The following is a 20847-nucleotide window of genomic DNA, read 5'->3' on the forward strand; positions in this document are numbered from 1 at the left end:
GCCTCTACTGCCCATGGAAATACATGGGTCACTTTCCTTTGAGACTCTTACATGAGATGAATGCACCAAAACAGAGATATTGCACCTGCGGCTGGAGAGGATTGGACATAAGCCCCTCTGGCAAAACAGAGGTTCTAAATAAAACAAGATTTCCTTATATAACAGTTTGAGAATGTGCTAGGTTCTTTAAGAACAATAACAGTAAATATAATTATAGTAGCATTTATAAAGCACTTTGGTTCAAAATACTTTGGTTTGCAGAATACTTTACAAATATGCCATTTTATCTTCACAACTTTGGAAATCATTTATGTCTCCTTCCATCTCCTAGTTCATATTTTGCTGGGGGTTTTTTAACATCAGTGTGTGTGTGTGTGTGTGTGATAAGCACTTGAGGCTTTGGTTACATAGCTTTGTTGGAGACATTCTATTGCTGTTAAATATTTGACAACATGGAAATATCTGTACAGGTGACTTTGGGTGAATCACTATCTGTGCACTTCAGTGATTTCCTAAAAAAAGGGGGTTGGATAAGGTGGCCTCTGAGGACAAAGTGCGATTCTAACCTGTGATCCTAAACTTTCTGAGGGACAGCCCATGATGGAAAGAACACTGGATTTGGAATCCATAAATCTCAGTTCAATCCCTATTCTACCACTTCTTCTTTGGGGAAGTCATCTTCTCCTTCCAGGATTCACTTTTTCCATTCATAAAATGAGGCGCTTGGATCAGATAGCCTCTAAGGTCCCTCTAAGCTCTAAAATGACAGTCCTATGGATTAATATTCCTGCCCTGCCATTTATATCCTGTGTGATCCTGGGAAAATTATTTCTCTTTAGGTCTCAGTTTACTTATCATACAAAGGCCTTAGATTAGATGACCTCTAAGAAGACCATCTAAGACCTACTACTGTCCAGCTCAAAAATGTCCTGATTCTAATATCTTCATATCAGTTCATCAAAGCATCATATTTTATGGTATCCACCTGATTAAAGATTTATTATGTTCTCTGTATGTTTTCCTTCTGCTCCTCTATCTCTCTCATCTTTGTTATTTGCTTGATTGATAGTGTACAGAGATTTCAAATCTCCTTCTAAGGGAGCTGAGGACATAGGACTTAATAATTCCAATGTTTTTCTCTAACCCTATGATGACCCTGATAGGTAGCACATATGAAGATCAAATGAAATAATAATTGTAAAATGCTCAGTACAGTGCCAGGCACATACTATGTGCTATATAAATGTTAGTTTATTATTATTTTTACATTGGTATAGGGGTTCAACTCATGGTTGAAATTTCATGGTGCCACTCATGGAGAAAACTCCCCTTGAGAAAACTCAGTCCAGATGGTCATTTGCTCTGCAATCTGCCTTTATCTGTTTCTTCCTCTCCCTCCTCTCTCTCTCTCTCTCTCTCTCTCTCTCTCTCTCTCTCTCTCTCTCTCTCTCTCTCTCTCTCTCTCTCTCTCTGTCTTTCTCTCTCTCCTTTCTTCTCTTCTCTTTCCTTTTCCATCTGTGTGTCTCTACCTTTCCCTTCCCTCTTCCGGCTTACCCTTCTTCCCTTAGTAAACCCTGAATAGACCCACAATTCTGGTATAGAAGGCTATCCTCTCCGTCCTATTTTGCTACCAAAAGCAACCTATATTTTTATTTTAGTTTTTAGAAGCTTCTTGTATCTTCTATGAAGTTCACTCCAATATGTGCTGGTGTAAGGATCTTGTCCAATTTAGATCCCAGGGAAAATCCCAGGGCTATGCTTTGGCCATCTTTCGGTTATTTACTGAGGTTTCCAGCCTTCAAATCTATGTTTAGATAATGGAGCCAGGAAAGAATTGTTAATGACTAATCCATGTCCATTGAGGCAACAAGCCAAAGAAGAAATAAGGCTAGGCCAGCAATGTGTTTTCATTCAAACTTTCACTTTAAAAAAATCTCCCACCCCCAAACCACCCCATGAAGGAAAACACCACACATCCCATGGACGTGTAGAAAATCACTGGGTTTAACTAAAAGGCTTGAACACAGCTATCCTCTATGTACCTTGAACAACAGGACTCTGGCCAAAGACTTTACAAGTAAGTGATTTGCCCAGATGGGAGGGGGGCTTTTATTTCTAGGAAATGGAGAAGAAATTTATAGATCTTTAAAAAAACAAAACCTATGAGGTGTTTAGTTCAGCCATATTGAAAAAAACAACTTTAAATCAAAGTTTCTTAAGCTCTTTTTATCTTGGTATTATGGGTTGCCTTGGTACTCTGGTGAAACTTCTGGATCCCTTTGGTATAATATTTTAAATGCATAAAATAAAATATACAGGGTTGCAAATAAATTAAATTGTATTGTGAAAGGATTCCTTAAATATTTAAAAATGTGGAAACTTTCCCAAATAGCAGGTTAAGAAGCTGTGCTTTAAATGGCCCCAAGATCCTGAGGGAATTGAGAAGTCCCACAGCTTCCTTAGAGGAAAAATGATTTTTTTGTGTCTATTTTAATCATGTGATATCTCCTTTGGTGGAACATCATCAAAGAAGCAAGTCTGGGGTTTAATGCTACTAACTTTGCTCCAATGCCCCTGAAGCTTATGAGTTTAAAAAGAAATTTTCATTTGAAATGATGGGAAAATAGTGGCCACACAACACTACAAATATATTAAGTGAAACAAAATCATTAAGTAAATAGCATTTACTGGTATAATGAAACTATGATATACTTGAAGTGGATGGGTTTGAGGAATAAAGACATTTGGGAAAAACCCTTCTTAAAGGAAGGCAGGTACAATGAGAAGTATATTGGATTTGGGTTGGGTTAGAGGATGTAGGTTGAACTCCAAATCCCCCAGCCTATTAGCTCTCTGATTACTTATTATCTGGACAACAACCCTTGGAATTCTCTTGTCCTTGTAGGCTCTTGGATTTAGAGATGGGAGGGAACTTGGAGACCATCTCAGTCAATTCCCTTTATTTTACAGATGAAGGAATTGGAGCTCAGAGAAGTTACACCATTTACCCAGGTTCCATAGGTGGTAAACTTCAAAGGCACCATTTGAACTCACACTCCATCTGTAAAATCAAGGAATTCAACTCGATATTCAATCGGTCTGTCCATAAACATCCATTATGTGTCTACCATGTACACAGGCACTGTGTTAAGCAATGGACATATAAAGAAAGGCAGAATAGTCCTTGCTCTTAAGGAGTTCATAGTCTAAAGGGGAAGACATGTATTTAAAACAACTCTGGATAAACTGATTTTAGAGTTGACAAGCTCTTATTAAATACCTACGGTCTGCCAGGCACTGCCCTAAGCATTGGGAATATAAAGAAAGGTCAAGATAATCCCTGCTCTCAGGGAGCTCACAGTGTAACAGAGGAGACCACATGCCAACAGCTCTGTAGGGATAATTTATGTGTCAGATAAGTGGGATATAGTCAATAGAGGGAAGGCATCAGAATTAAGGGAGATTGGGATAAGCTTGAGCTTGAAACCTATAATTCTGAGCTAGGTGATCCAAAATGGAGAAGAGCAAAAATTACCCAGAGGAGAATTGAATAGAAATGAATGGATGACAGAGAAAGCTAATAGAGAGCCAAAGTATTTGAGAGTTGTTGTGGAATTTTATGCATTAAATTTCATTTATTTAAATGTAAGTTGTTGGGGGACAGCTTGATAGATCATTTTTTTGCCCTATCAAAAATAATTTTTAAAAAATGGTTTACTGGGGCAGTGAGGTATCTCAGTGGATAGGTAAACAGGTCTGGAGGTGTGAGAACCTGGGTTTAAATCTAATCACAGACATTTCCTAGCTGTGTGACCCTGGGTGAGTCACTTAACCCTTATTTTCCTAGCCTTTGCCATTTTGTCTTAGAGTTGCTACTGACAGAAAGCAAGAGGTTTTTTTTTTTTTTTAACATATATATATTTTAAAGTATATAATCCAAAGGAGGTCTAATTGGTCAGGTCCATGTAACACTGTTACTTTGATGTGGCTCTGCTACTCTAGAGATGTCAAGAGACAATGAGGAAAGTCCCCAGAGTTCTGGGTGAATCACTGGCAGTAGACATTTGGAAAGGTATGGACGAGTCATTTGGGACAGGCATAAGCACATCAAAGGAAGGGACTCCCAGTTTTACAAGTCACAGATCCATTCAAGGACGTTTCAAAGAGGTGTCTTAATATTATGTTCATAATAAATCACTTTTTAAGCCCCCACTTTCTGTCTCAGTAACAATTCTAAGACAGAAGGGAAAGGGCTAGGCAAATGGCTTCAGGGGACTTGCTTATGGTCACAGAAGTAGGAAGTGTCTGGGGTCAGATTTGAACCCAGGTCTTTCCTACTCCATGCCTGGCTCTCTATCCACTGATCCATCTAACTGCTCTAAGAAATCATTAAAAAAATTTTTTTGATGGGGTAAGAAAATGAACTCTTCTTTATTTCAACTGGAATCTCTTTCATAGCTTCCCATGTCTGGAATATGAGTTAGAGCCTTTAAAAGAAATGGCTTTCCATTTTGTTTTTGGAGTCTAGAGACATGTGTAGAATCTTCCTTCGGACTAGTGTGACTTTACAACTTAACTCAACCTAGGTTTTCGATTCTGCAAAATGGAGACCATCATACAAGTACTACTAAACTCCCAGGGTTGTTGTAAGGAAACCTTGGAACGCTAGAGAGATAGGGGTAACCCCTATAAGTCAATAAATATTTAAGAACCTACTACGTGCTGGACACTGTAAACCACAACTATCCATGTGTCTCTTCTGCTTAAAGTCATTGGATAATAAGCCAATGGTATGCTCCCTTTAAAGCTGGAAGGGACTTCATTGGTCATTGGGTGCAATCCCCTCATTTACAGAGAAGGAAACCAAGACCCAGAGTGGATAAATGACTTTTCCAGGGGCACAGAGCTTGTAAGTGTCTGAAGTGGGATTGGAAACTAGACATTTATTACTTCAAATCTGGCACTCTATCCCCTGGGAAATGTTCAGCATTCTTCTCATATCAGCCCTATAAGGCAGAGAGTATAGAAACTGAGGCTCTACTTTATTTATTTTATTAAAAAAAAACCCCTTCCCATTCATCTTAGAACCAACACTGTGTATTGGTTTCAAGGAAGAAGAGTGCTAAGGGCTAGGCAAAGGGGGTTAAGTGACTTGCCCAGGGTCACACAGTTGGGAAGTGTCTGAGACCAGATTTGAATCTAGGATCTCTCATCTCTAGGACTGGTTCTCAATCCACTGAGTCATGTAACTGCCCCTTGAGTGTTTTATTATTAAAATTACATACCACTAGAAAACCAGAGCCATTCTCAGAGAAAGCATGGTAAGGATGCACATTGTTCTGCCACAACTAATGTGGAGATTGTGAGAATGGCCAGGATGATTTGCCTTAGTGGAGTTTTTGTTGAGGGATGGGATGGAGGAATGGTGGCTGATCAAATATTCTCTCCTTTGTGCGTTAGTGAGATGTGGGGCTAGCCCCTGGAATGGGCTGAGAACTCAGAAGGTTTTAAGAAGATTTTCAAGGATGTTTCAGGCTTAGGGATTGATTTCCAGATGTAATACTCTGTGGACTCAGAAATTTTCATCTGTTACTGGATTCACTTCTTCTGTCTTTAGCACTGTGCCTTCCCATAGACCCACGTGAGCCATGGTCACTGTCAGGCCAGGTTGGGTGGCTGCCAGCGTTGCAATAGGCCTGATGCAACTCAGCAGTCAACTGATGAAACACAGAATCTCAGAATCTCAGGGCTACAGGAGACCCCTGGGGTTGGGCTTCAGATTATCTAGTTCAATACAAATGTAAACAGGCATCTCCTCTACAACATCCTAGCAAAGGGTCTCATCCTGCCTCATTAGAAGACACACCATTGATGGAAAACTCCCTTTCTCCTGAGGCAGCCCTTTCCACTCTGGGACTGCTCTCTTTGCAAGTGTAGCAGGAGCTCATAGATCTAAGAACTGAAAGGGACTTCAGAGGTCAGCCAGTCCAGCCCTGTAATTTTATTATGGAGGAAACTGAGTTCCAGTGAAGGACTTGCCAAGTTCACACAGCCAGGAAGTGACAAAGCTGAGGTTCAAACTTGGGTCCTAGAGACAGAAAGTGACTTGTCTCCAGATGTGTCAAAACTGGAATTTGAATTACATCCCTGACTCCCAATTTGCTTGGATCTCTGGTCATTTAATAGAGAATGGAGGTCAAAAGCAGTTAATACTTCTATTGCTCCTTGGGTAGGATTTGAACTCTGATTTGGTGATTTCACCAAACTTTCTTCACAGCCTTTTAAGCCTATCTCTGTCAATCTGTCTCTTTCATACTTTATCCCTGGTTCTGGGGTCCAGTCTGGTAGAATGAATCACTCAATAAACATTTATTAAGCACTAGACACTGTGCTAAGCACTAAGGATTTGCCATGCTTGCAGTCAGAAAGACTCCTTTTCCCGAGTTCAAACCTAACTTCATACACTAGCTGTGTGACCCTGGGCAAATCACTTAACTCTGTTTGCCTCTGTATCCTCATCTGTAAAATGAGCTGGAGAAGGGAATGGCAAACCACTCCAGTATCTCTGCCAAGAAAACCCGAAATGGAGACACAAAGAGTTGAACACAACTGAAAAATGACTGAAAAAAATCAGTACTAGAGATTTTTAAGGAGGGAAGTGATCTAGTCAGTCCTGTGCCTTACTTAGATTTTGTTGGTAGCTGGGTGGAAGATGAGTAGAGAGAGAGGGGCTATAGTCCAGGGAACCAGGTAGAACCAGTGGCAGTCTTTGAACTGATCTAAGGTAGGACATTTTATCCTGAGAGAAGGGGAAGGGCAATGGAGGTAGGAGATATTGTGAAGATAGAATTGAGATGAATTATATATAAATATATATATATATATATATATATTTATATATAATATATGTATGTATGTATACATTCCTAATAGTGGATTCCTAAGGGCTAACTTTGGAGTCAGGAAGTCCTGGGTTCAAGTCCTGCCTTTAACATACTAGTTGTTAAACTACAAGTAAGTCACTTGATCTCTCTATGGTCCAAGAAGATCTCTAAGACTATAAGGTACAGAGTTGTTCTTTGACATTCAAGTTTCTAAACTTGGAATTACCTACATCACTGAAATCACAGGTGTGGACTGAATACAACACCATGTGTTTTGGAGTTCAAAGGAATCTTAGGGATCAATTTATCCAATTCTTTCATTTTACAAATAAAAAAAAAAACGGAGACAGAAAAGTGACATGATTTGCCTGAGTTATACAGTAAGCAAGAACTAAAGATAGGATCTCAAGGTTTTAAAAAGGCAGAATAGTATAAATGTGGAGTCAGAAGGACCTGAGTTCCAATTCCAGCTGTGTAGCTTACTTTCTGCATGTATTTAGACAGGTTAATTCTTCCCAAGTCTCAATTTTCTCTTTGTAAAATAAGGAATCTAGCACTGGATAATGACAAAAGTTCCTTCCAGCCTCTAATCAATCCTATGACTGTAAATAGAATTAGACTTGAAATCAACAGATCTAGGTTTAAGTTCCAGATTTCCCCCACTTAATAGTTGTGGGACACTGGGCAGTGGACATAATAACTCCTGTGAGCCTTAGAATGAAGTAATGGAAAGATATCTGCATTGGGAGTCAAGTTCTGCTTTTGAGTGTCAGTTCTACTCCTGCATAACTCATTTGACCTCTGTGGGTCTCAGTTTCCTCACATGCAAAATGGTAGAGTTGAGCTGAATGGCCTCCAATGTCCACCCAGGGACATCCAGTATATTCATCCATCCAGTATATTCAACACATTCTCTGAAAAGGTAAGAGCCAGAGAGTCATTTAAGAGAAATAGCAAGCAAGTTAACTTTGAAAGTGGAATTACAAAAAGGAATTGATAGTAAATAAGCCTGGGAAGGTAGGGGGGAGGTCAGATTGTGGAGGGTTTTAAGCATCAGTCTGAGAAGTTTGTTTTTTAGCCTGGAAGCAATAGGAAACCATGGTAATTTTTTAAGTTGGGTGTGGCTTCAAAGACCTGGACATATCTGTCGATCATGGATTGACGCAGAGACTGAAGGCAGTCAAACACCTGCTTAGCCTGTTGTCCAGGTCAGAGGTGAAGGATCAACTCCATGAAAAATGGTGCCATCACCCTGGATGCTTTCCTCCATGTTTATACATTCCAGAGTTATCAGTATGTTCTATCTAGTGTCCCTTGCTCTTGTTACATAGCTAGTATCCTGCTTTCCAACTGTTTTTTTCTAGGTGATAACTTAATCCTGGGATTAAATTATAGATTTAGAACTGGGAGGGATTTCAAAGGACACTGAATCCAATGGCCTTATTTTACAAATAAGGAAACTGGGGCTTAGGGAATGAAATAACTCTCTAAGATCACACAGACAGTAAGTGTCAGAGATGAAATTTGAACCTAGATACCTTGACTTTCATTTGTATCATACTCTGGGAAAATCTTTAGGAAACCTCTAGGAAAATATGAGAATATAAATCCTAGAAAAGTTATGTGTTTGTAGTCAGGTAAGACACATTTCCTGGTTATTTGGACTTTCTAGCTATTGCTTCTTGTCTATTTGTACATTGCACATCCCAAGAACTTTTGATTTGTTTATGGGTCCATGTGCTTTTGGAAGGAGGCAGTGAATGGAGCAGACTTTGAAAGGATGCTCAACATCCTAATAGGATAGTCCAGGTCAAGAAATAGATGGTGCTTCTTAGATGTTAGTTAGGGTGGCACCATGGACAGAGGGCTGGGCATGGAATGAGGAAACCTTGGCTTCTAGAGCTGAAAAACTGTAGACACTAGTTAAGTCACTTTGGACCTCAGGTTACTCCCTAGGATTAATCTGTTAAGTAAAATAATGGATAGTAAACTGTTCAGAAGTCCTTGGACTTGGGTTCAAATCTATCCTTTGTTATTACTGGTGTGACTTACTCAACCTCACTGGATTCTGCTTCCTAGTCTACAAAATGAAGGCATTGGACTGGGTGGCCTTAGTGGTCCCTTCCAGCTTTGGATTGGTAATCTTGATTCTAAAATCAAAACTTATTTGCAACCTGGTTTGGTGAAAGGTGTCCCTATGATATGGTCTTGGGTTCCACCCTGTTCACAGCTTCAGGGGTCCTTGACTAGGTGTGATGGCAAGGCATGAAGGAGTGATGGGAGACTGTCAGGCTTTGCACGGAACTGTTCTGCTAGGTCCAGGGTTGGCTTTATTTTTATACCCCAATGATTACATATTTTCTTGGCACACAGCTACATTATTCAACATACATGTTCAGTGCAGATAATTTGATAAGTGATACATTAACTTTTAACAAATTGTTTGATTAGCATTCTGTGATCATTCTATATACTTATATTGTTACTATTGATTCTGACAACCTATACAAAGCTTTTGAAAAAGATAAATGATTTCATCACAGGCAGTGTAGTTTGAGGTCAGTTATTTCATTAACCGGTGAGGTGCTTAGGCTTGTGTACAATCAAAGAAAAAGAATTTGTTTCTTTTAATAAAATAGATAGTAAATCAGGAATTCTTAGAAGACAATCAACAAACACTGTCACTAAATTGATGGATCAAAGAGTAACAGAAACAATCCAGTTTTAAATATCATTTTCCTAATGTTACATTGGGGGTTTCCAAGAAAGATTTTAGTTGGTAAAACAAGTCATTGAGGCAAGGCTTACTGAAGGGTAATTAATAAACTTGCTCAGGAGAGCTTGCTCCAGACCTGTACATTGGGGAATTTTGAGTACAGTCTTATTAAAAGTTTTAACCCATAAGAGTCTTTAGGTTTGATTTTGTGAGTATAATCTTTTGGTAATATTCTGGGGGGATAATGTTGAACATTAGTATTAATCCTGCAAGTATTTTGATCTCATATTATTTTTCCTGAAGCTAGGGTGAGAACAATAATCATAGCAATTCCAATAGTAAGGGATGTTAGTGAGAGAAGTCACACAGAGCGGGGCTGAGTGGATGTATCCATCCTTCCTTTGTGACCTCTGGTTTCCACAAGTGACCTTGTCAAAACATCATGACTTTGATGGCCCCTGGCATCCCTGTATAAGGAGTTCCAATGAGGGAGAAATTCTAGTATTTTAGCTCTGAGAAGATGAAGATAAAAAACAAATGCCATATATTAGGTCACCCCTAAATTTTTGAAATAAGAACAATACCAATCAGTAAATATCTGGTAATCATCTACTATGTAGCAGGAGCTGTTCCTTGTTCTTGACACATAGTAGGTACTTAAATGCTTGTTGCCGAGGACACAAATATAAATAACTAAGTAACCTATTCTCAAAAAGGTTATAAATAGAGCTTGTATAAGATAATATAAATTAAATAATAAAACAAAAATATTTTGTGTGTAGCATATAATTATATAAATATGCCTTTATTAAATTATTAAAATATGTTTTAAAACAGAAATAAAATACCATTATATAAAACAATAAGAAATAATAATGTTGAAATATAGTTATTAAATGTAAATTACATATATTTTTATAAACTTATATGTTTACATAACATACAAATACTGTTTGAATAAGAGTTAAACTTAAGTTCATAGTGAAACAGAATTAGATGTTTATTTCTAAGCACTCAAAGGTTTATATTGGATTACACTCTTTGTTTCAGTTGGGCCTTATGATAATATTGTGAAATAGGGACTGCAGGTATTATTTATGCCATTTTATGGATGAGGAAACTCATCAGGCTCAAAAATATGTGATGACAGTTTCTTACCCAACAAGGATGTGACCTTCAACCTTTGGGCCAAAGGAAGAATGGAATACATATAGGAGATTTTTCTATGATTTACACTCCCAAAGTCAAAGAAATTGGTAGAATCAAATGACAGAAAACTTAGTGAAAGGAAATTCTAAGCTGATCTCTGAAGGAAAGTAAAAAGTGATTCTCAGAATTCAAAAGGGGAAGAGAAGGAGACTCAACATATGTTATTGGACAAGATTTTGTACCACATAATAGGCAGTGTGGCATAGTAGGTAGATAAAACCTTGGAGCAAGAGAGTTGAGTTTGAGTCATCCTTTGCCATTCATTGGCTGTGTGACCCTAGGTAAGTCATTTAACCTTGAGTGCTCTCTAGGCTATTCTCTAAGAATATAAGTTACAGAGGAGATGATGACCTTTGTTGGTGGAAGAAATTTCCTCATCTTGTAGTTCTCTGTTCCTATCCCTATGTGCCACACAAGCCAGACATGGACATGCTGAGTGGGCTAGAGGAAAATGATAATGAGATGAAAGAAGCCAAAGGGCAGGGAAACCAGGCTGGAAAATGGATTGAGCTTGTGGGTTAAGAAGACCTGGGTTTGCAACTTGGCACAGACACTTTTTACCAATGTGACCCTAGGTAAGTCATTTGCCCTTTCTGAGACATAGTTTCCTCATCAATAAAATGGCACCCCACCGGATTACTAAAGCACTTGTATACATTCGAAATGCTATTATTAGGACCATAGGCATATAGATTTAGAGCTGGAAGGGACTAAAAGTCAGGGATGGGGTGGTGGTGGGTTCTGGTGGAAGAATCTGAGACCCAGTGATGTGACTGCTCAAGGTCACAAGCTAGTTAGTGACAGAACAAAGGACCTTTGATAACAGATCTCTAGAACGAGTCCCTCTTTCCCTAAAGCCTAGGCTAGCATTCACTGGGGATGAGGCTAAACTTGTGATTTTATTGATGTAAGAAATTCCTTCTCCTAATACAGATTGCTACCATTTTTGCAACTTGTACAGCCTTAGAGAGTTGCTTAGAGCCCTGAGAAATGAAGTGATTTACCCAGAGCCCTACAGCTAGTACTCCTCAAAAGCAAGACCTGGATGGTTTGTTGACTGAATTAATAAATGTTCGGAATATAAACTCCTTAAGGGCAAGGACTGTCTCACTTTGGTTTTTGTATATCAGTGTCTAGCAAAGGAGGTGGAACACAGCAAGTGCTTAATAAATGTTGCTTAAATTGAATTGAATTATTCCCCACTGCTTCCTTGAATACAAGGAAAGTCATAAAATGAGATCAAAGTATGGGAAAGCTTGCTGAAACAAGCAACATTCCCTTAATGCCTAAAGGAAGCTGTAGTTTAAGTTACAGTGGAGGAATTTGAGAGGAGATATCAGCAACCATTTCTGGCTCTCTGGACTCTTGGATCCTACAATACACTATCAATGGAAGCTGTGGAATTTCCTTCCTTAGTGATAGATGGGAAGCTCTTGAAAAATAACCATCCGGCTTTTGGGATCTATCTGACCTTGTAGCTTCTAACTCCTGTGTGTTTTGAAAAAGGAAGAGGATCTCATGGGCCAATTAGAGAGGACATCATTAGGAACAGAGTGATCTGATTTCTACCCCAGAAAACATGCCAAGTTATTTCAACATGTCTTCTATAACAGAGATGTTAATGCCAAGTTCTCTGGGATATGTAGATACAGTTGAAGAAACCTGAGAAACCACTGAACATTTTAACGTGGGTGCAGCTGTCCCGTAATAATTACAGAACCAGCTTCAGTGAAAGAAGAACTAGGTTCAAATGTTTGCTTCAGATTCTCAGCTTAGACACTTACTTTTTCATCATCCTGGAATCTTTCTGAGATTCAGTTGCTCTGTAGGACCTGATCTGCAGAGAATGATTTTTTACAATCAAATCACAAAGTTAAAAACAAGTGCTATGATGTTCCTTCTCTTTACACTTCACTAGTAGCATGGAAAGTCCTTGAGGGAAGGGACTGCCATTTTGCCTTTGTACCTACAGAAGTATCTAGTACATAGTTGGAACTCAGCTCTGTGCAACTCTGCCTCACTTAAATGCAGTTCACACACAAATCATCTCCTGGGATGTCATTGGTCCTCTTCAAAAATGAAGGATGAACAACAATAAATGTCCATAGAATTGAGATAAGATACAAGCATTTTCTGGATGTAACCGACCCCATTTTGCTCTCCTGGGTCATATGCTTATTCTTACTTACTTGTATTTTCTTTTCTGTGCTGCCAACAAAGTATTTTAATATGTCTAAGATAGCATTTATTTTACATCACCTTCCTTTCCCAATTTATCCTTCTCAGTCCCACTTTCATGGAGCCAGCCCTTATAAGAAAGAATAAAAATATAGAGGGAAAAACTATTGAACTGAACTGATCAACATAGCAACAAGGCAAGTGAAAAAGCACTTATTAAGTACCTAGCATGTGTCAAGCACTATGGTAAGAACTGAACATGTAAAGAACAGGAAAACAGGGAAAAAAATCCCCCTTCTCAAGAAGCTTACAATCAAATGATGTGTAGGGAAACATGCAAACAATCTTGTAGAAGCAGGGTTTATATGGGATAATTTGGAGACAATCTCCAAGGGGAAACACTAAGATATTTGGTCTCCCACATCCATAATCCTCTTCTTCTGCAAGGAATAGGGACGTGCTTTTCCACATCTCTTCCTTGGGGATAGGCTTGGCCATTATACTTAGTAGTAGTCAATTTTATCTGGTTGTTGATATTCTCTCCTCTCACTTTTTGTAGTCATTGTGTGTATTTTGTTCCTAGTTCTATTTATTTCTTTTTGCCTTTGTTCATATGTTATGTGTTATGTAAGGAAGCATTTAAAATAATAATAAGAATAATTCCTACTTGAATGATCTGATCTCCACTGATGCTGATGGCAACTGCTTCATCATCTATTATATGGTTTTCAAATATTTTCCCCCATGTCAATGTTTCAAAGTTCTATAGTTTTGATGGTATGTCTTCTACCAATGAGGCCATGCCATGACCACTGACAATTGCTCTGGCCAATAATTTCATTTCACCCTGGTGCCATTTGAGGCATTGTGTGGATCTGTGAGACTGCCCAGCCCAAGGCTTGGAGTCCAGTACAGTTAAAAAGGAACACTCTTTCCTGGAACCAAAAAGAACTTCTCTGAATATTGCTAGGTCAGTTCTTGGATAATGGAGTCAATTTGAGTGAAGCCTCAATTAACTCAATGAAGAGACAATCATCTTGTTGTTGCTGTTGTTGAGGTATTTCATTTGTGCCCATTTCTTTGTGGCCCCATTTGGGCATTACTTGGCAAAGATTTTGGAATGTTTTGCTAGTTCCTTCTTTGTTCTTTTTTACAAATGAGGAAACTGAGGCAAACAAGAGGATGTGACCTGGATCACACAGATAGTAAATTTCTGAGGCCAGATTTGACCTCAGGAAGAAGAGTCTTTCTGACTTGAGACCTGGCACTCTAACCACTAAGCAACCTTGTTGATCCTGTCCATCTTTTTGGAAGAAAGTAATTGCTTGGCATTACTTGTTTTCTTTTTCAATACTTTGACACTTTAAAGAAAAGGAATTTTGCCAGTGGGGGTGCTTCCTTCACCTGTGCAGTTTAAGCCCCTTCAGTATAACGGTGTAGGATAAGATCTAAAGCGAGAAGGAATGAAATAGAGGCCATCCAGTCTATTTCCATTTATTAAATGAAGAAACTGAAGCCCGCCATCTTCTTGGCAAGAAAAGTGGCCTCCTCTTTATGTGAAACAGGGGTAAAGGAGGAGATAATAGCAGAGGGTACCTGGATTATGTGAGTAATCCAATGGTTTGTAAACCATAAATAAGTAAATATATGTATGTGTCTATGTAGTGCTATCGTTATTATTCCTCCACAAAGTCCTCCTCCAAAGCCTCATGACACCACTTTGCTTCCACATGAAATCCTATTACATCCCACCTTCACTTGATAGTTCTCTCCATCACTTCTACTGCTACTTATCTTCAGAACCTTCCTGTCTCCTATCTCTTTTCCAGCTCCCCAGAAACATGTTAAGGTCTTCCCCTTCTCAAAAAACCCTCCACTTGATTCATCTGTGCCTACTAGTTATCAGCCTATAGCTCTCCTGGCTATTGTAGCTAATCTCCTTGAGATTAATTCTTTTAATTAATTAATTAATTCTCTAATTAATTCTTTGTCACCTGGTTTTTTACTTCATCCAACTGAAAATGCTCTCTTTAAAGTTATTAAGGACCTCTTTCTTCACTGCCAAATATAACAGCTTTTTAAAAAAGACTCTCTTCCCTCTTGACCAACCTGTAGCTTTTGTCAATCACTCTCTTCTCCTTGATATTCTCTCCTCTTTTGGTGTTCATGGTCCTCCCATTTTTGGTTCTCTTCCTACCTATCAGATTCCTCCTCCTCTGTGTCATTTGCTGCATCTTGATACACATTGCACCTACTAACAGATGTGACAGTCCCTCACAGCTCTGCCTCCTGTGCCTTCTCTTTTTCCCTCTACTATTTTACTTAGTGATCTCTCATCAGGTCCTGTGGTTTCAGTTATGATCTCCATGTAGATGATTCTCAGATCTCCTTATCCAACCTTGAACTCTTGCCTTACCTTCAGTTTCAAATCCCCATCTGTCTATTAGAAATCTGGAACTGGCTATCCCCATAAGCTCAACTCATCCAAAACTCCAACAGCTCCTTGTTACATGCAGGATCAAATATAAAATCCTCTGTCTGGCTTTTAAAGCTCTTTTATAACCTTATCCCTTCCTCCTCTTCCAGGATTTTTACATTTTACCATTTGTTGTTATTTTATTAAGTCATTTCAGTAGTTTCTAACTCTGTGACTCTGTTTGGGGTTTTCTTGGTAAAGGTCCTGGAGTGGTTTACCATTTCCTTCTCCAGCTCATTTTACATATGAGGAAACTGAAGCCATCAGAATTGAATGATTTCTTTGGTGTGCCACAGCTTGTCTGAATTCAGATTTGAACTCAGGAAGATGAGTCTTCCTGACTCCAGGCTCAGTGGTTTAACCACCAGCTTCCCTTACTACATCCCCTGATCTACTCAGTGATCTGGTGACACTGGCCTCCTTGCCATTTCTCAAACAAGACACTCCATCTCCCAGAGCATTTTCTCTGGTTATCTCCAAGAGTTGTAATTCTCTCCTTCTTCATCTCTCCCTCCTGGCTTCCTTCAATTCTCAGATAAAAACCCAGTGTTTGCACCGAAAGCCTTTTTTGAGCCCCTCCACACCCCTTCATGCTAATCCCATCCCTCTATTGAGTATCCCCTATTTATTCTCTATATATTTTGTTCCTATATCGTTCTTGGCAAGTACATTTGAGTGCAAGCCTCTTGAGGACAGGGGATGAATTTTTTTTGACCTGTGTAGCCAAGCAATTAGGAGAAGGGTTAGCACATAGTAGGTCCTTAGTAAATGCTTATTAATTGATATATGTGCATATATATATATATAAACATAAACACACACACATATATAGTCATGTAACTTTACAGGTTACAAAGCATTGTACTATATCATTCCTTTCATTTTTGAGATGTTTTGAAAAGTACATGCATATGAAATACAAGTAGACTTGAACTCTGGACCTAAGTTAGGCAAGTGAAACTCAAGATTAGTATTAAGTCCAACATTTTGGTTTATAAAATTAAGTTTTCCAATCCCAAATGAGAGAGATATAGCTGAATAGATGTGGCAATTGACCTGAAAAAAAGATCTGGAGGCTTCAGTGGAACACAAGAGCTGGGGGCATCATCAACATGGCATATTGCTAAGAAGTCTAAGATGATTGTCTGTTATCTCCCTATTGATGATAGATGTTCTTCCAACTCATCTGAGAATTTGGACTTGATGACCTCTGAGATTCTGTCTAGCTCTAGCACTTTAGAGGAGAACCATGAGAATCATGCTGTACAAGGACCAGATGAAGGAATCAGAGCATGTTTGACCCAGAAGATAGAAAGTTTAGGGCTCACATGATGCCTATTTGAAGGGTTATCAGACTTGTTCTGTTTGACTGTCAAAGGAAAGAAATAGAAACAGCAGGGAGGTGGAAGTTATAGTGAGGCAGATTTAGGATTCATCAGGTCAGGGAGCATTTATTAAACACCTGCCATATGCCAGGAACAGTGCTGTGCACTGAGGATACAAATACAACCAACATCCCTCCCCAGACTTAGGTTCTAACAGGGAATGACAGCACATAGAAGAGAGCTGAGACACAGTCCTAGGGATGTCTCCATTGCCAGTCATGGTGCTGAAGTCCAGAGAAAGAAAGATGGCTGCTTTGGACGCCATCCAATGGCATTTGGAGGTTTGTGGAGAGATTCAGCAAAGGGAGAAAGAGGAGACAGGGGCAGAGGGAGAAGAAGACAGCTGAATCATGGTGGCCAAGCAGGACCTCGGCATCTCTGTGGGAGGAACAAACGTCCAAAGAGGTGTTGCTATTCTCAAGCAGACTAGACTGCCTTTGGAATGAAGAGTTTCTCTGGAGTTGGGGATCTCTCAGCACTGGAGGGCTTGGGAAGAAAAGTGACACGTTGGAAAGGTTCTGGTGGGTGCTGAATGAGCAGCTCCTGAGCTCCCTCCCACTTCTGCCCTGTCTCATATGCCCCTCACAACAGTCCTGCCAAGTAGGGAGGAGGGGGAAGGATTGCTCTCCCCATTTTATAGATGAAAACAAACCAAGGTTCAAAGATTCAGTAATTTACCCAAGGACACAGTGTGCCAAGCTTCAAGCCTCTTACATCACTTTATATATATATATATATATATGTATATGTATATATATATGTATGTATATATGTATATATATTTTACATCATTATATATAAAATACATGTATATATGTTTGCATAAAGATATAATATACACACATATATGCATATACACATACATACACTATATACATGTACATAAATACATACATATATTTATATATATATATTGTCTTAAAAACTGGTTAAAAACTCAAATATAGAATCTAAAATTAGAAATTTCTAAAACAGATTTAAATTTCAAACATCTATATAGGCAGGTGTATATAGGGGCACACAAATAGTTTCTTTCATATGAATATATACACACATATGCATAGGTTATCTAGAAATCATTTCTAAAACTTTCAAAACTCAAATATATGTCTATATTCATGTCCATGTGTACATCTATGTATATCGAAGACTATTTGAAAACTCAAATCTATATGCATATATATAGAAATCATTTCTAAAGAGCTTTAAAACTCAAGTATAGGTATAGATGTATAAGTGTAGACATCCTATTTAAAACCATTTCTAAAATGATTTCAGAACTCACCTATTTATATATATGTATGCATGTTTACATCCATAAGTAGCTTCTAAAACTGTTAAAAACTTCAATATATGTGTGCGTAAACATGCATATATTTATAGGTGTGTATATAGAAATCATTTCTAAAACTGTTTAAGATGTATATAATGTATAGACACAAATATGTATTCATTATATGTGCATTTATATAGAGAGATTATTTCTTAAAAATGTTTAAGGCTTAACTATACATACATATGTATACACATATACACACATATTTATATGTGCATGTATATAGAAATCATTTAAAAACTGTTTAAGACTTAAATACACATATGTATGTATACATACATATATGTATATTTATATATGTGTTTACATAGCGAAATAATGTATAAAATGAAGATAAATATACATAGATTTTCATATGCATATACACATCTATTTATATGTACATTTGTGTATAGAAATCATTTAAAAATTGTCTAAGATTTAAATATACACATGTGTTCATATACATATGTACACATGATTTATATGTGCATTTGCACATATAAATCACTTCTAAAATTGTTTTAAAACTCAAAATACATATGCATATATTATTAAATAGTATTAAATGTGTGTATGTATAAATTATATAAAAATATTATGTCTATGTATATTATTTCTGAAACTCTTTTGAAAACTCTAGCAGAGAACAGAACGGGAAAGTTATCTGACTTGTCCAAGGCCAAGGTAAGGCCTCCTCAAGGACAAAGCCATAACCATAAGGGAGTGTTCTTTCTCCCCAGTACTATGCTGAGCCCTGGGTTGGGTTGAATCTCTGCCAAAAGAAATGTGACTTGGCAAAGGAAATGTACATTTGAAGTTGCCACAATGAGTGGCTTTTAAGGGCGTCTGGTGCTTTCTTAAGAGACCCATGCCTCTTCTGGTCCATGTGGCCTGCCTGGAAGTCTATGCCCTTAGACCCAGATGCCATCTTGGACATTATCCTGTCCTGGCCCCTCACTTAGAATGGAAGCTCCTTCAGAACAGGAATTTTTCATTCATGGTGTTTGTATTTCCAACAAAGCACACAGAAGGTGATTAATAAGTACTTATTCATTGACTTAGAGATGAGAGATGGATGGGTACAGCCCTCTACTGGATTCAGGGAAGACTGAACACTAGACTTGGAGGCAGAGGAGAAGACAGGCTACGTGATTTGTGCAGGGTCACTCAGCTACTAGGTGTTTGAGGAAGGATCTTAATTCTGACTCCAGTTTCAAACCCTATTTGCTGCATCACTTAGCCACTTCCATTAGGTCTGTTTTACATATGAAGAAACTGAGGCCAAAAGAGGTTGTGACTTGCCTAGTGACAGCCCAATGTTTTAGAGATATTAAAATTTACAAGTGGGATTTGAACCCTGGTTGCATTGACTAAAGGGTGTTTTTCCAGTTTCTCTTGATACTGTCCGTGTGAATTCTGGAAGCCAAGTTTGCCCATTTCCCTTGAGAACTTAAGTCCCCAAAGGAAATGGGCCAATGTGGGGCTTGCTTCCAGAATTCATGTCGACAATACCAACAGGGTTGGTCAGTCCTGATATCTGGGCTTTTGTTTCAGACAGAAACTCAGGGTTCACTATTTCTACCCTTCAACCATCTATGATTTTGCCAGTGGCTCTATCCCCTTACCTGTGCAGATAGCAACCTCTTTACAGCTTGGCAGATTGTTAAGAATTGCCATACCCTTATAGTTCATCCCCTTATAGTCAATCTGGTATATATTTCACTGAATTTATCTTGTCAGGTCCTCAAAGGGCAGAAACTTACCATAGGTCATCAGCCCCTAATTCAAAGCCCAGCAGAATCTGCTAACATATAGTCCTTGAGAATTCAGTCACCTGAAAGCTTTAGTAAAACACTGAGGGTGAGTTCTTACCCAGGGGTTACTCAGAGGCCTTGGGGAATTTGTGGATAGAGTCCAAAGAGCCCAAGAACTCATCCTGGGGAGGGGGTGGGAATTACATCTTTGTTTCAATATGATTGTTTTCCCTTTGTAATCCTAGCTATTTTACAGCATGTATTTAACCTTGTTATACTGAGAAGGGGTCCATAAGTATCGATTGATGCTGTCCAAAGGATCTGCTGTTGTTCTAGAGAAATGGGGAATTGCAACTAAGGAGGGAGAACTGAAGATCAAGAAAAATCCATTAATTTTTTGCCATTTCCTCTTCTTTCCCTTCCTCTTTCTTCTCCCTTGTTCACTCCTATCTCCCCTTACTCTTCTCTCCTCTCTCTTCCCTACCTTTTTTCTCCCCTCTCTCTTCCCCCCTCTCTTCTCTACTCTTTTCTTTCCTCTCCCCTTTCGTCTCCTCCTGTCCCCTCTTTGCTCTCTTCTCTTCCCTTTCTCTTACTTCCCTTCTCCATTCCCTGCTTTCTTTTCTCCCCCCCTTCCCTCCACTCTATACTCACCTCTCTCTCCTCCTTTCCCCCTTTTCCTTTCTCTTTCCCCCATCTCTTCTTTTTTCTCTCTTGTTAGGTTTTCCCATGTTGTATTGTTTTAAAGCCCTTCCTCCCACAAAAGAAGACACTACCTTTTAAAAGATTTGTATCATCTTTCAGACAGTATGCTATATTGGATAGAAAGTCAGCTTTGGAGTCAGGAATATCTGCCTTCAAGTTCTGACTCTGACTTCTATTGGCTATGTAACTCTTGGTAATGCACTTCAATCTGTTCCTGACTCAGGA

The 20847-nt window shown here is 38.6% G+C and overlaps 1 protein-coding gene across 1 annotated transcript in view; it reads left to right on the forward strand.

Moving 5' to 3' along the window:
- Positions 1-1931: 1931 nt before the first annotated feature.
- NR1H4 (nuclear receptor subfamily 1 group H member 4) overlaps positions 1932-20847 on the forward strand; it is an 82710-nt gene continuing 63794 nt past the window's right edge. Inside the window, exon 1 of the mRNA XM_007503274.3 lies at positions 1932-2077. The gene's annotated coding sequence lies outside the window, so the exon portion shown is untranslated. The remainder of the gene's footprint in view (positions 2078-20847) is intronic.

This window comes from Monodelphis domestica, chromosome 5, assembly GCF_027887165.1.
Source record: "Monodelphis domestica isolate mMonDom1 chromosome 5, mMonDom1.pri, whole genome shotgun sequence".
Classification (NCBI taxonomy): domain Eukaryota; kingdom Metazoa; phylum Chordata; class Mammalia; order Didelphimorphia; family Didelphidae; genus Monodelphis; species Monodelphis domestica.